Source organism: Periplaneta americana, chromosome 1 (genome assembly GCF_040183065.1).
Source record: "Periplaneta americana isolate PAMFEO1 chromosome 1, P.americana_PAMFEO1_priV1, whole genome shotgun sequence".
Lineage (NCBI taxonomy): Eukaryota > Metazoa > Arthropoda > Insecta > Blattodea > Blattidae > Periplaneta > Periplaneta americana.
In genome coordinates this window covers 22,404,942-22,418,126 of record NC_091117.1, presented here as the reverse complement: position 1 = coordinate 22,418,126, position 13,185 = coordinate 22,404,942, and the positions used below count along the sequence as shown (strand labels likewise).

General features: G+C 37.4%; 1 protein-coding gene across 2 annotated transcripts in view; it reads left to right on the top strand.

The window, feature by feature from the left end:
* LOC138714995 (uncharacterized) overlaps positions 1-13,185 on the top strand; it is a 38,443-nt gene that overhangs the window by 11,891 nt on the left and 13,367 nt on the right. The window lies entirely within an intron of this gene.

The window sequence follows — 13,185 nt, the reverse complement described above, 5'->3', positions numbered from 1 at the left end:
ATTTTAAAGAAGTAGTAGTAGGCATGAGTCATGGTTACGATATAAATACATTAATTAATAGACAGTAAACAATACTAAATACGTTATGCAATAATTACATTCAGTTAAAACAAAATTAAATACTTACTTACTTACAAATGGCTTTTAAGGAACCCGAAGGTTCATTACCGCCCTCACATAAGCCCGCCATCGGTCCCTATCCTGTGCAAGATTAATCCAGTCTCTATCATCATACCCCACCTCCCTCTAATCCATTTTAATATTATCCTCCCATCTACGTCTCGGCCTCCCTAAAGGTCTTTTTCCCTCCGGTCTCCCAACTAACACTCTATATGCATTTCTGGATTCGCCCATACGTGCTACATGCCCTGCCCATCTCAAACGTCTGGATTTTAAGTTCCTAATTATGTCAGGTGAAGAATACAATGCGGGCAGTTCTGTGTTGTGTAACTTTCTCCATTCTCCTGTAACTTCATCCCGCTTAGCCCCAAATATTTTCCTAAGCACCTTATTCTCAAACGCCCTTAACTAATGTTCCTCTCTCAGAGTGAGAGTCCAAGTTTCACAACCATACAGAAGAACCGGTAATATAACTGTTTTATAAATTCTAACTTTCAGATTTTTGGACAGCAGACTGGATGATAAGAGCTTCTCAACCGAATAATAACACGCATTTCCCAAAATTAAATAAAATTAGAAATTATAATCGAATGTGTAGAGAGATTGCAAGTATATGACATAAATTTGCGATTTTATACATAATTTTAAGTAATAGTAAAGAGATAATGCACAAAATTGGCTTACTGTAGTTACAAATTAAACACCTATTATATAGGTGGTTTGCGATAGTAAAGAAATAAGAACAAAATTACTTACGGTTACAAACTATATACCTGTCATCAAATACTGAACAATAGTAAAATCCATAATACAGACATAGTTATTGTTGTTATTACTATTATGTCCCAAAGAGAGACAACTTGTTTTAGATAGTGCATTAGGATTTTATATCATCATTAATTTAGATACACTTAATAGCTACAGTCTTGCGTGGATGTGGTGTATAAACTCTGTGAATTGTTTATAACAACATTTTTTCCTAAGTAAATGGTAAAGGGGTATGCAGTAATTTAAATTGCAGTCCGAGATATGATATCTTAAAAGTGTCTTTTTCTTTCGAACACAGGACAGTGAAAAATCAAATGTTCAACAGTCTGATTGTCTTTGATATGCACAGAGATTCTTCTGCACTTTTGATCCTAAATCTTTCATAATTAGGGCTCAGATTTTTAGGTGCTAAAAATCGGGAATATATTTATTTTTTGTGTGTTAAAAATCGGGAAAAATGTGAAAAAAGGAAAAATATTTAATTATGTTTCAATTAGTTTATGTGAATATAAGCTATATGCCTTACTAACCAGTAGGCTTATAAATTATGCTGACTCGCCAACTGCTCAAGAATTACAGTACACAATGAGATTCATCCTCAAGTTGTCCATCACACATGACTAACGTTTATCGCGAAACACTGCCTTGTACTGGGAAAAAGAGCGCCCTGGCCATTGCGAAACAACATGCACTCCCTAGAGACATGTTTATGATTGGAAACGAAAGCAGAGGCAGCTGATGTTTATGAAATTATAATTGCTTCCTGAATCAGCGTTATGATAAATTACAAGGCACACTTAAATGACACGTCAGTGTTTATATGCGTTAGTTATAGGTCTCGCAACCACTGATTACCTACGCACAGTGGTCTAAAATCCATATTTAGGAGGACAAATGGAGAAAAATGACATGTAAAAAAATTAAATTAAACCCTTAAATTATTTTTCCTATATAACTGAGTAACACTCAATTGATAATCTTAATCAGAGGAGGTGGTTGCATAGCGAGATAAGAAGCCGGTAACATGCCACATTTCGCCACCCAGCATTCTTACTCAGCAAGCGCCGCGAGTCTGCCGTTTTCCTTGTGCTGTAACTCTGTTGTAAGTGGTCGATTCCATTCATATTTGGTACCAAAATGTCAAGTAGTTCTTTAGGTATGTAACACTGTTTGTTTTTGTTACATTTAATGTTATTATAGTATCTAAAATTAGCATGAATGGACACGGGACAAAATATAAATATAACCATTGAGTGCAGACTTTGCTAAGGTAGAGAAAAAAAAAACCCCTTTGGTTCGTCCAAAAATGATTTCTTTTCGCTTCCTCCACTATTTACCTCTATTTTAAATCTAGTCTTAAGGTGCGCAGATTTGCGGAAGTAATAATTCATGAGCACTATTCTTTCGAGGTGCAGTAGTGCAATTTTTCTCGGTTGCAGTTATTTCAATATCTGTGAACCGAATCTGCTTCCGCAGTATAATTCAGGGAATTCAAGATGACAGCTTGTTAATTATATATCAAATAAGCTTCCTGAGTGTCCAAAAGGTGCAATAGTACCTAAAATGTTACATTCCCCCCCCCCCATAAGATTTTGTTTAAATGCATCCCCCTGTAAGGGGCACTTCTGCTCATACCAACGTAAACAGAGTTTGTACACAAAACAAATGTACTAAGTGTAACTACTGTATAAAATTTAATTAAAAATCTCTTAGATAGGACAAAAGTTACTAATTTTGTCTAATCGCGCCCCCCTATAAGGGGAAGTTACACTTAGACCAACGTAATGAGAGCTTGTATACAAAACATACATGCTACCTGTAACTATTTTGTAAAAATTTCATAAAAATCTGTTAAATAGGAGAAAAGTTACTAATTTTGTCTAATTGTGCCCCCTAAAAGGGGTAGTTCTCCTTATATCAACGTAATCAGAGCTTGTATACAAAACATATATGTTCCTTGTAACTGTTTTGTAAAATTTCATACAAATCTATCAAATAGGAGAAAAGTTACTAATTTTGTCTAATTGCGCCCCCACTATAAGGGGTGGTTCTCCTTATACGAACGTAACGAGAGCTTGTATACAAAACATATATGCTACCTGTAACTACTGTGTAAGATTTCATAAAAATCTGTTAAATAGGAGAAAAGTTACTAATTTTGTCTAATTGCGCCCCCTATAAGGGGTAGTTCCCCTTATACGAACGTAATCAGAGCTTGTATACAAAACATATATGCTACTTGTAACTGCTTCGTAAAATGTCATAAAAATCTGTCAGATAGGAGAAAAGTTTCTAATTTTGTCTGACTGTGCCCCCCTATAAGGGGTAGTTCCCCTTATACCAACGTAATGAGATCTTGCATACAAAACATATATGCTACCTGTAACTACTGTGTAAAATTTCATAAAAATCTGTTAAATAGGAGAAAAGTTACTAATTTTGTCTAATTGCGCCCCCTATAAGGGGTAGTTCCCCTTATACGAACGTAATCAGAGCTTGTATACAAAACATATATGCTACTTTTAACTGCTTCGTAAAATGTCATAAAAATCTGTCAGATAGGAGAAAAGTTTCTAATTTTGTCTGACTGTGCCCCCCTATAAGGGGTAGTTCCCCTTATACCAACGTAATGAGATCTTGCATACAAAACATATATGCTACCTGTAACTACTGTGTAAAATTTCATAAAAATCTGTTAGGTAGATGAAAAGTTATTAATATGTCCCGCTAAATTTGCATTCTAGACCACTGTGCGACGGAAGGAATGCGAATGAAACACTGCGATAAGGAAGAGCGTGCGAGAGGAAAGGTCACGAGATAGCTTGAATGATATTCAAGAGTACAGTCGGAAGAGAAATGACATCGATAGAATCAGTCTTGCGTTGTGATAGTTACATTACGACTGTAATTTGTTCCACTGCATGTGAATACATGTCTTGTATCGCACGGTATTATTATTTCATTCGTAAACATATGTTGCGCGTTTAATTAGCTCCGAATTTTTCTCTTGCTAAGTTCCTTATTTCCACAACGCTGTCCTCATCTGTTCATCTTCTTGGAAGAGACAGTACTTCTATCGGCTCGCACTTCTGCCCCCTCGGCGTGCCTGCATACACACGTCAAAACTGACAGCAACGCCAACATTTGTTTTCGTTAATCGTTTCTTGCGCGAGCTATACAGCTCATATCACTTGTGGTGAGAGAGCAGACCGTAGTTTCACAGGTCAACAGATAGGCAATTCCGAGAAACAGCTGCCTGTTGTCACGTCTAAGCAACTGCACTGAACATTCGGGTGATGATTAATCTGAAATGGGGCTTTAGTCGAAAATTATTAGATGAAAACTTAATTTTTATATGTTTTTATGTGGATATTGGAAAATATACATTTACATTAAAACAAATTCAAAATAGTGTTTCTGTGTGAAATAAAATCTGAAGTATATGCTCAGGTGACCTTGTCCGAAACTTAAAACACAATTACGAGTTTATATTACAGCGCAAATAAAATATTTATTTACCTAAGAATCCTAGCCCTAGTGATAATGTTAGAGATGGTAGATTTTTGCAATCGTGATAAATGCAAAATGTGCCCAAATGCTGTCAAAATAAGTAATTTTATGTTTAAAAGCATGTAAATTTTATTAGTGTAGTTTTTTAATCCTTGATATAATGGGAAATTGAATACAAAATACGAAATGAATGCGTTTCTGCGAAATAAGAGCTAAATTATATTTTGTTTTTGTGTAAAAAAAAGCAGATTCCTATCTAAAGGCCCCACCAGATACAGGCTCTTACATTTCTTTTTAAATATTTTGGTCACACCTCCATGTTAGCTTTCACATGAATAGCACAGGAATGTGACCTGATACTCTCTTTGTTGTTATCTGTAGAGTTAACTCGAGTTTTAATTTATCTGTCTGGTGCTGGTGGTACAATATTGGCAGCCTATGCGATCTTTCACAAACAGGTTATACAAGATGTTAAAAAAAAGTATCCAATATTTTAAGAGGTGATAGTATGCATCAAAACAAGAAAATAATGTCTAATGAACCTGGGTCCTACAACACATACTTTCTGAGATCTGAACACTTGTTCATAGGAGGTGCTCAATGTGACGTCCATTCAGGGCAATGCATTCCTCTGCCCTTCGGCGTAAGGAATCACACAGTCTTTGAAATTTGTTTTAATACGTTAATAAGAAAGCCCTGATAACGATCCCCAGTTAATCTCTGTAGTAGCACGTATGGCCCTATTAATCTATCACCAAGAACGCCTGTCCATAAGTTGATTGAGAATCGGTGCCGATGCCTTGTTTCTTCAACTGCATGGGGGTTTTCAGCCCACACATGCTGATTACGAAAATTCACAACATCATCTCTGCTGAACCCCGCTCATATCCGCAACCAGACTTTTGTTTTCAGTATTCCTTGCGACGTATCAGTATTCCATGCCAGGGGTGTCAACTACGGTATGATTATCTGGTAGTCTGCTGTATTGTAGGGCAGAGAAATGCATTGCCATGAATGGACGTCACATTGAGCACCTCCTATGAACAAGTGTTCAGATCTCAGAAAGTATGTGTTGAAGGACCCAGGTTTATTAGACATTATTTTCTTGTTTTGATGCATACTCTCACCTCCTAAAGTATTGGATAATTTTTTTATCACCCTGTATGTGGTAGCGGGTGATTGTGATTGAGTAACATGATGGGTCGAGATAAAATCACACCATATCTTTTGGCAGGTTTGTTAATGTTCAAAATTCTGCTGTAATTTTATATGACCCATTGCTTAAATATTATTTTAAAGAATTTTATTTGAAAAATTTAGAAAACGTACCTAACTGTTAACAGATTGATATAGTCCGACCATCCGATCTGTGCCCCCGTAAGATATGCGAACTGAACCTTAATTCCTTTTCAGCCTCGGCAATTCATTTCCCTCCCTGTATTCCTATTTCTCTCTTTTCTATCCATCTCCCTTTCTCTCCCCCACTACTCACAATTTTGAGCCTTCTTGCGGGACAGTTTATTTGCACTTGCAGTCCAGTGTTGTCAACTCAACATGAATACTGTAGCACGGAGTGGTGAAAGAAATATTATTAAGCAAGTAATAGCATTTTGCATAAGTCAATCAGCGTCATTAGACCTACTTAAATTAAATTATGAATAAGTAATAATTAACCTTACAGTATTATAAGGAATATTCAAGAGACATGACACTGTTTGACGGAAGTTTGGTAACATTCCTATTCGGCAAGGTTCGTGGCCTGCTGTTTGACGTAGTGGGAGAGAAACGGGTGGAATGGGGTGAGTAGAGGCGCTAACTTTTCCAAGAACGACGACAGCGCTGAAGGGGCATAGATCCAATGGTCTGACAATAATAATGAATTTTTACCACCAAACTTTCTGTAAAAATGTTCCACCAAAAACATATTATTAAAAGTGCTACAAAGCGCTAAATCTGATTTATTAAGTGTTATTTTTTTTTAAATTTCAAGTTGCTAAATCTACCATGTCTAGTTATTATCGATCCATAAACTCCCGCGTCTCTTTACTCATAGACTATTCGTGACCAGAACATAGTACGAAATGGAAATATAAAAATTGGAAATTTGTCCTTTGAAAGGGTAGAAAAATTCAACTACCTTGGAGCAACAGTAAATATAAATAACACTCGAGAGGAAATTAAACGCAGAATAAATATGGAAAATGCCTGCTATTATTCGGTTGAGAAGCTTTTATCATCCAGTCTGCTCTCGAAAAATCTGAACGTTAGAATTTATAAAACAGTTACGAGATTATCGGTTGGTGTTTAGCCTATTTGTTTGAATGGTGCCGCTGTAACCTCTCTCAAATTACAAATGGACCTACTTTTATGGCTCAAAAGTCTTTTTTAAAGTTCATGCTGGACTTTTCCAAACAAAACACAAATTTTAAATGGAAGAATTACGCGATCCACGTGCCGTCGAGTAGAAATTATGGAAATAATGGAACTTAGATTGTCAGTCTCGCGATCTCGCCATATTCTAAGACAGAACAAGACATAAATATGGCGTGGTGCACTGTGAAACGACATCTCTGGAATGTTGCGTGTTTGTGCGTAGGAATTCGGAGCGCGTGAGGTGCGTGCTGATGGCTTCACACGCCCGGCCTGGTCGTAGCAGGTCTTTCACAGGGGAAATATTTCATCGTCTGGACCGACAGCACGCGACTTGGATATTCTGGAGGGGTTGCCATCTTTTGGTAGGTCACGACACAACCCCTCGTGCTCCGCAATTATACTTGTGGCCGTCACTAGCAAGACAGACTCTTCAGCGATGTGCTTATGTGCAACGACAGCCAATGTACTTGGAATTCACTTGCTACACAGTCGCTTTGCTCCTAACAAATGCCCAAGAATATCCCTGAAATTAAATCCTCTTCCGTTTTTCTAAGATACTTCACTTAAGGCTAAAATTCACAAATCTCATGTTGATTACCGGGTTTAAGATTTGTTGAATATACACACCTCATATCCCACTGTTAACATAAATCTACAGGATACATTTTACATATTTTACAGAATTTACCTATCTCAGAACTGACTGGTAATAAAAGTACTACTCACAGGAAAACAGTTACATACTGTATGGTTTTCTTTCTCTAATATAAAAATTTCAAATCACCCTTTCATTGCATACCCCTACTGAAGAACAACTGAAGAACTGTTCTGGACTCTTGCAATCATCCAGTGGATACTTATATCGCTTGTAATATGTGTCACAGAACTGACATTAACAATTAGGGATTGATTAAAATAATATTTAGACCATATTTTGTAATAAACTAACAAATAACAGGTGTATGCTAATATTTAATCCTGTCAAATATTGTGTTTCACTCATTTAATTGTTAAATGACAATAAAAATGCTTTTGAAGAGGTAGTCAGAGACACAGAAAAATTTTTATTAATGAATAGACGGCTAACTGAATAAGTGAATGACTAAGGAATGGATGGATATGTGCACGGATGAATAGATGGATGAATGACTGCACAGATGAATGGATGAATGGTTTGGCCAAAGCACTGATATATGGTTGGCGGAAAAATGGGTGTATGGTCGGTGGAGAAACGGATGGATGGTTGGGCGAAAGCATTGATAAGCGATTCGACGATTTCATTGGTGTATGATTGGACAAAAGAATTGATGGATGATGGGGGGAAGAATGGAGGGATGGGTGGATGGATGAGTGAATGGATGGCTGGATGGATGGATGGATGGTTGGGAGAAAGGATTTACGAATGATTCGGAGAAAAAATTGATGCGTGGTTGCACAAAAGCTAAGATGGATGGATGGCTGGGCGGATGAATGAAGTGAAGTTTGAACGATGAAAAGATGGATGGTTTGACAGAAGAATATGTGGAAGGCTGGGATAGGGAGTGGATGTGTGATTGAACAAAAGACTGGATGAATATTTTGGCGGATGAATGGGTGGTTGGGCGGAATAATGAATGGATGGTTATACCAAGGATATATAAATAGTTTCGAGAAGAAGTGCTGGTGGACAGAAATAATGGATGTGCGAATGGATTAAAGGAATTCGGCTAAGTAGATGGAATGGGCAATGAGGGATGAATTTACTTACAAATGACTTTTAGAGAACCCGGAGGTTCATTGCCGCCCTCACATAAGCCGCCATCTGTCCCTGTCCTGAGCAAGATTAATCCAGTGCCTACCATCATATCCCACCTCCCTCAAATCCATTTTAATATTTTTCTCCCATCTACGTCTCGGCCTACCCAAAGGTCTTTTTCCCTCCGGCCTCCCAACTAACACTCTACATGCATTTCTTGATTCGCCCATACGTGCTACATGCCCCGCCCATCTCAAACGTCTGGATTTAATGTTCCTAATGATGTCAGGTGAAGAATACAATGCGTGCAGTTCTGTGTTGTGTAACTTTCTCCATTCTCCTGTAACTTCATCCCTCTTAGCCCCAAATATTTTCCTAAGCACCTTATTCTCAAACACCCTTAACCTATGTTCCTCTCTCAAAGTGAGGGTCCAAGTTTCAGAACCATATTATTATTATTATTATTATTATTATTATTATTATTATTATTATTATCATCATCATTATCATCATCATCATAATCACTATCATCATTGCTATTACTGTTATTTTATCTACTTTTTTTCTTGTATTAGCTTAATGAGAACTCTATAGTCTTCCTTGATCCTGTTGATCCTCTATAGGGTTTTAATTAATTTGTATTATATTTGTCACCGTTTGTACTTTTTGTATTTCTATGTGCTATCTCGTAGGATGGAAGAGAAGTTCCTATTACCTTATTTCTGTGAGATTAAATAAATAAATAAAATGAGTAAATAAATAAATGAATAAATAAATACATAAATAAAAATAAAATAAATAAATAAATAAATGAAAATTAGCTTCCGTCCGAATTCTGCCATTTTTTCACCACGGATCCTGGAACGGAAGCTCATATTCGATGTGTGGAAAAAAATATTCTACGTCGAAACCCAACCAAGTAATTGGTCCAAGCAGTAATCGAACCTATGCCAAGCGCAGTTTCGTTTCAGCAGACAAAAGCAAGTGAGAGGAAAGGTGGGAAATACAAGGATGAATGCAAGAAGACCCAAAATATGGACTGGGCGATATTTAAACGATCGAATCACACGTGCATGCTATTAAAGTCACGTACGAGATAAGAACACGCGGAGAAAGTGAGATGACTGGACAAAATCTTTTCAGAGCCTCACCGAACGGCGCGAGATTAATAGAAGTGCTGAAATAGAAGCCCGGAACAGGAGCGCCTCTCACATCCGGCGGGTGTGTTGCAGCTAGCCGTCGCTTTTAATTACTAGAAGCGACAGTGAAATTCGGTAGCTAGACGAAAGGAGAAATTACTATTTTATGGGAGCGAAGCCTTCGGAATTGAGGAATCTAAATCGTTAATCTATTCATATCAACAAACTGTTACCGGACCCCAGGGTCCAGTATATTGAACCGCCAACTTGTTTCGAGTGTAGAAAGTGAATGTCAATGTAAATTAATATTTTGAATATATAATATTATTCCATGAATTGTGGGTCCCTATCACCACGGCATGGTGCGTCCTCAGGTTGCGGATCGAGGAGACGGCCTCCAGATATGGAGGGTAGCTGTAAACATATTGAATAAGCAGTCGCGGACAGCCGATGAGGGGTGGTCCTCCAGCTTGGGGGTTGGGCGAAGGGCTAACAACCCATCACCGTAAAAAAAAAAAAGCTTGTTACGAATCCTTCAAATAAGCCTCGGACGAAATGGAAATATAAACATTGGAAATTTATCTTTTGAAGAGGTGGAGAAGTTCAAATATCTTGGAGCAACAGTAACAAATATAAATGATACTCAGGAGGATATTAAACACAGAATAAATATGGGAAATGCCTGTTATTATTCGGTTGAGAAGCTTTTATCATCCAGTCTGCTGTCAAAAAATTTGAAAGTTAGAATTTATAAAACAGTTATATTACCGGTTGTTCTTTATGGTTGTGAAACTTGGACTCTCACTTTGAGAGAGGAACATAGGCTAAGGGTGTTTGAGAATGAGGTGCTTAGGAAAATATTTGGGACTAAGAGGGATGAAGTTACAGGAGAATGGAGAAAGTTACACAACACAGAACTGCACGCATTGTATTCTTCACCTGACATAAGTAGGAACATTAAATCCAGACGTTTGAGATGGGCAGGGCATGTAGCACGTATGGGCGAATCCAGAAATGCATATAGAGTGTTAGTTGGGAGGCCGGAGGGAAAAAGACCTTTAGAGAGGCCGAGACGTAGATGGGAAGATAATATTAAAACGGATTTTTTGAGGGAGGTGGGATATGATGATAGAGAATGGATTAATCTTGCTCAGGATAGGGACCGCTAGCGGGCTTGTGTGAGGGCGGCAATGAACCTCCGGGTTCCTTAAAAGCCAGTAAGTAAGTAAGTAAGTAAGTAAGTAAATAAGTATAATATTATTAGATTTATGGTTAACTTCGTATATTCAATTAAGTAGATTTATTATTTTTTTTTTTTCAGTCAGTGACTTAACATGCCATATACAAGGTACAATTCCTTTATATTTTTTATTTTACTTTATTTTTGGTGGGTTATTTTACGACGAATGAAGTGAAGGTGATAATTCTGGTCAAATGAATCCGGGGTCCAGCACCGATAGTTACTCAGCATTTGCTCATATTGAATTGAGGGAAAACCCGGGAAAAAATCTCAACCAGGTAACTTGCCCCTATCGGGATTCGAACCCGGGCCACCTGATTTCTCGCCCAGACGCGCTAGCCGTTACTCCACAGGTGTGGTTAGTGTTTGTTAGTTGATATACTGTCCGTTACTCAAGAGAAGATGAGCGGAAAGAATGTGACCTACTTGACTATCGCTGCTGATTATTATAAACATCGCTCAGATAAGCATCCCAGTAACCAGGTTATTACTCGTGCAAGAAACATGAGTAACAATGCGTATGGAAATTAAAGCTAAGTTGAACAGAAGGAGACCTAATGTTTCCGCTTACTACATTACAAATATTGCACGTGTTGTACGTTATCTGTTCACATCCCTTCCTCCTCAGTCCGCTCTCGTCTTCTTCTGAGTCACCGACAGTAGGTCTCGCAAGCAGGAATACCAACGGAAGGAATGCGAATCACACTGCGATAAGGAAGAGCGGGCGACAGTGAAGGTCACGAGATAACTTGAATGGTATTCAAGAGTACATTCGGAAGAGAAATGACATCGATAGAATCAGTCTTTCGTTGTGATTAGAGATGAGCTTAAACGATATTTTCAAGTATCTGTGACAACTGTGACTGTGACAATTAAATATCTGTGACTTTTATCGGTGATTTTGTCACACCGATATTTTATATCGATACGTAAGCACAAAATGCATGAATTACACCGATATTTTGTCACACCGATAAAAATGAGCAGGAAATATTGAAGAGCAGTGAAATATGAATACGATTTCTCTATACACGCCACACGTCAGTGATTTATATGGGAAAATCCAACAAAGAAATTTATGTACATGTACCATTAACAAATAAATTCTTACCTAACTGAACAGTAACATGTCAAAAGTTAATCTCATGTACCAAGAGGTTATATTATAGATATTGAACCAGTTGATCATTTTTAAATGTAGTTGGGTATGGAGAAATTGAGTTTATATCATTATCCTAATAGTTTTAAAAAATGATCCTTTTTATTGTATATAATATAATGGCTAAATTATTTTAAGTCGTGCATTAACATTATAATATTGAGTCATAGAATAAAAATTAATGAAACGTAAGTATTCCGAAAAACATTGGAAAATAATTACAAAACAAAACAGTTGTTCAGACAGGATTTTACACAAGATTAGGTACTGGTAACCAATGGTGTTATTATTTAAATCGTGTAATAACTTCATCATTTATAATAAGATGGAGAAACTACCGCCCGATTGCTGTTATTGTATCATGCGCACGCGCAAACCTACGACGTAGAGGAGAAAATATCAGTCACAGAGTACTGACTACGGAGCAGATTTCGATAGCGATATTTTGTCACAGATATTTCGCGTCATCAGTCACAGGTTTATCTGTGACAAAAAAAAATATCGGTTTGTGAAATATCGGCCATCTCTAGTTGTAATAGTTACATTACGACTTTGGTTTGTTCCATTGCATGTGAATACGTGTCTTGTATCGCACGGTATTATTATTTCATTCGTAAACATATGTTGCGCGTTTAATTAGCTTCGAATTTTTCTCTTGCTACGTTCTTTATTTCCACAGCGATGTCCTCATCTGTTCATCTTCTTGGAAGAGACAGTACTTCCATCGGCCCGTACCTCTCCCCCCCTCGGCGTGCCTACATACACACGTCAAAACAGACAGCAACGCCACCATTGCTTTTAGGTAATCGTTCCTTGCTCGAGCTATACGAATATTATTATTGCATCAGAGAGATAATGTTGTAAAATTGCAGTCCTTAGCACATAATCAGTTTTCTTCTTGTACATACATGAATATTGAATATAACCATACATGGGCACAATTTTAGGTTACGTGAGGCACTCGATTTGAAATAGTTTGTTTACTAGGAGAGGAGACTGCAGAGTAGGATGGGAAATATAAACTGCTGTGACCTGCGTCACCTTATCGTAATCGCTAAGGCGGTCAGTGGCGAATTATTAGGAAAGCGCTTGGTTAACGTGAGAGACTCGAAAACTTTTATTCAATTTGGCAAATTAATTC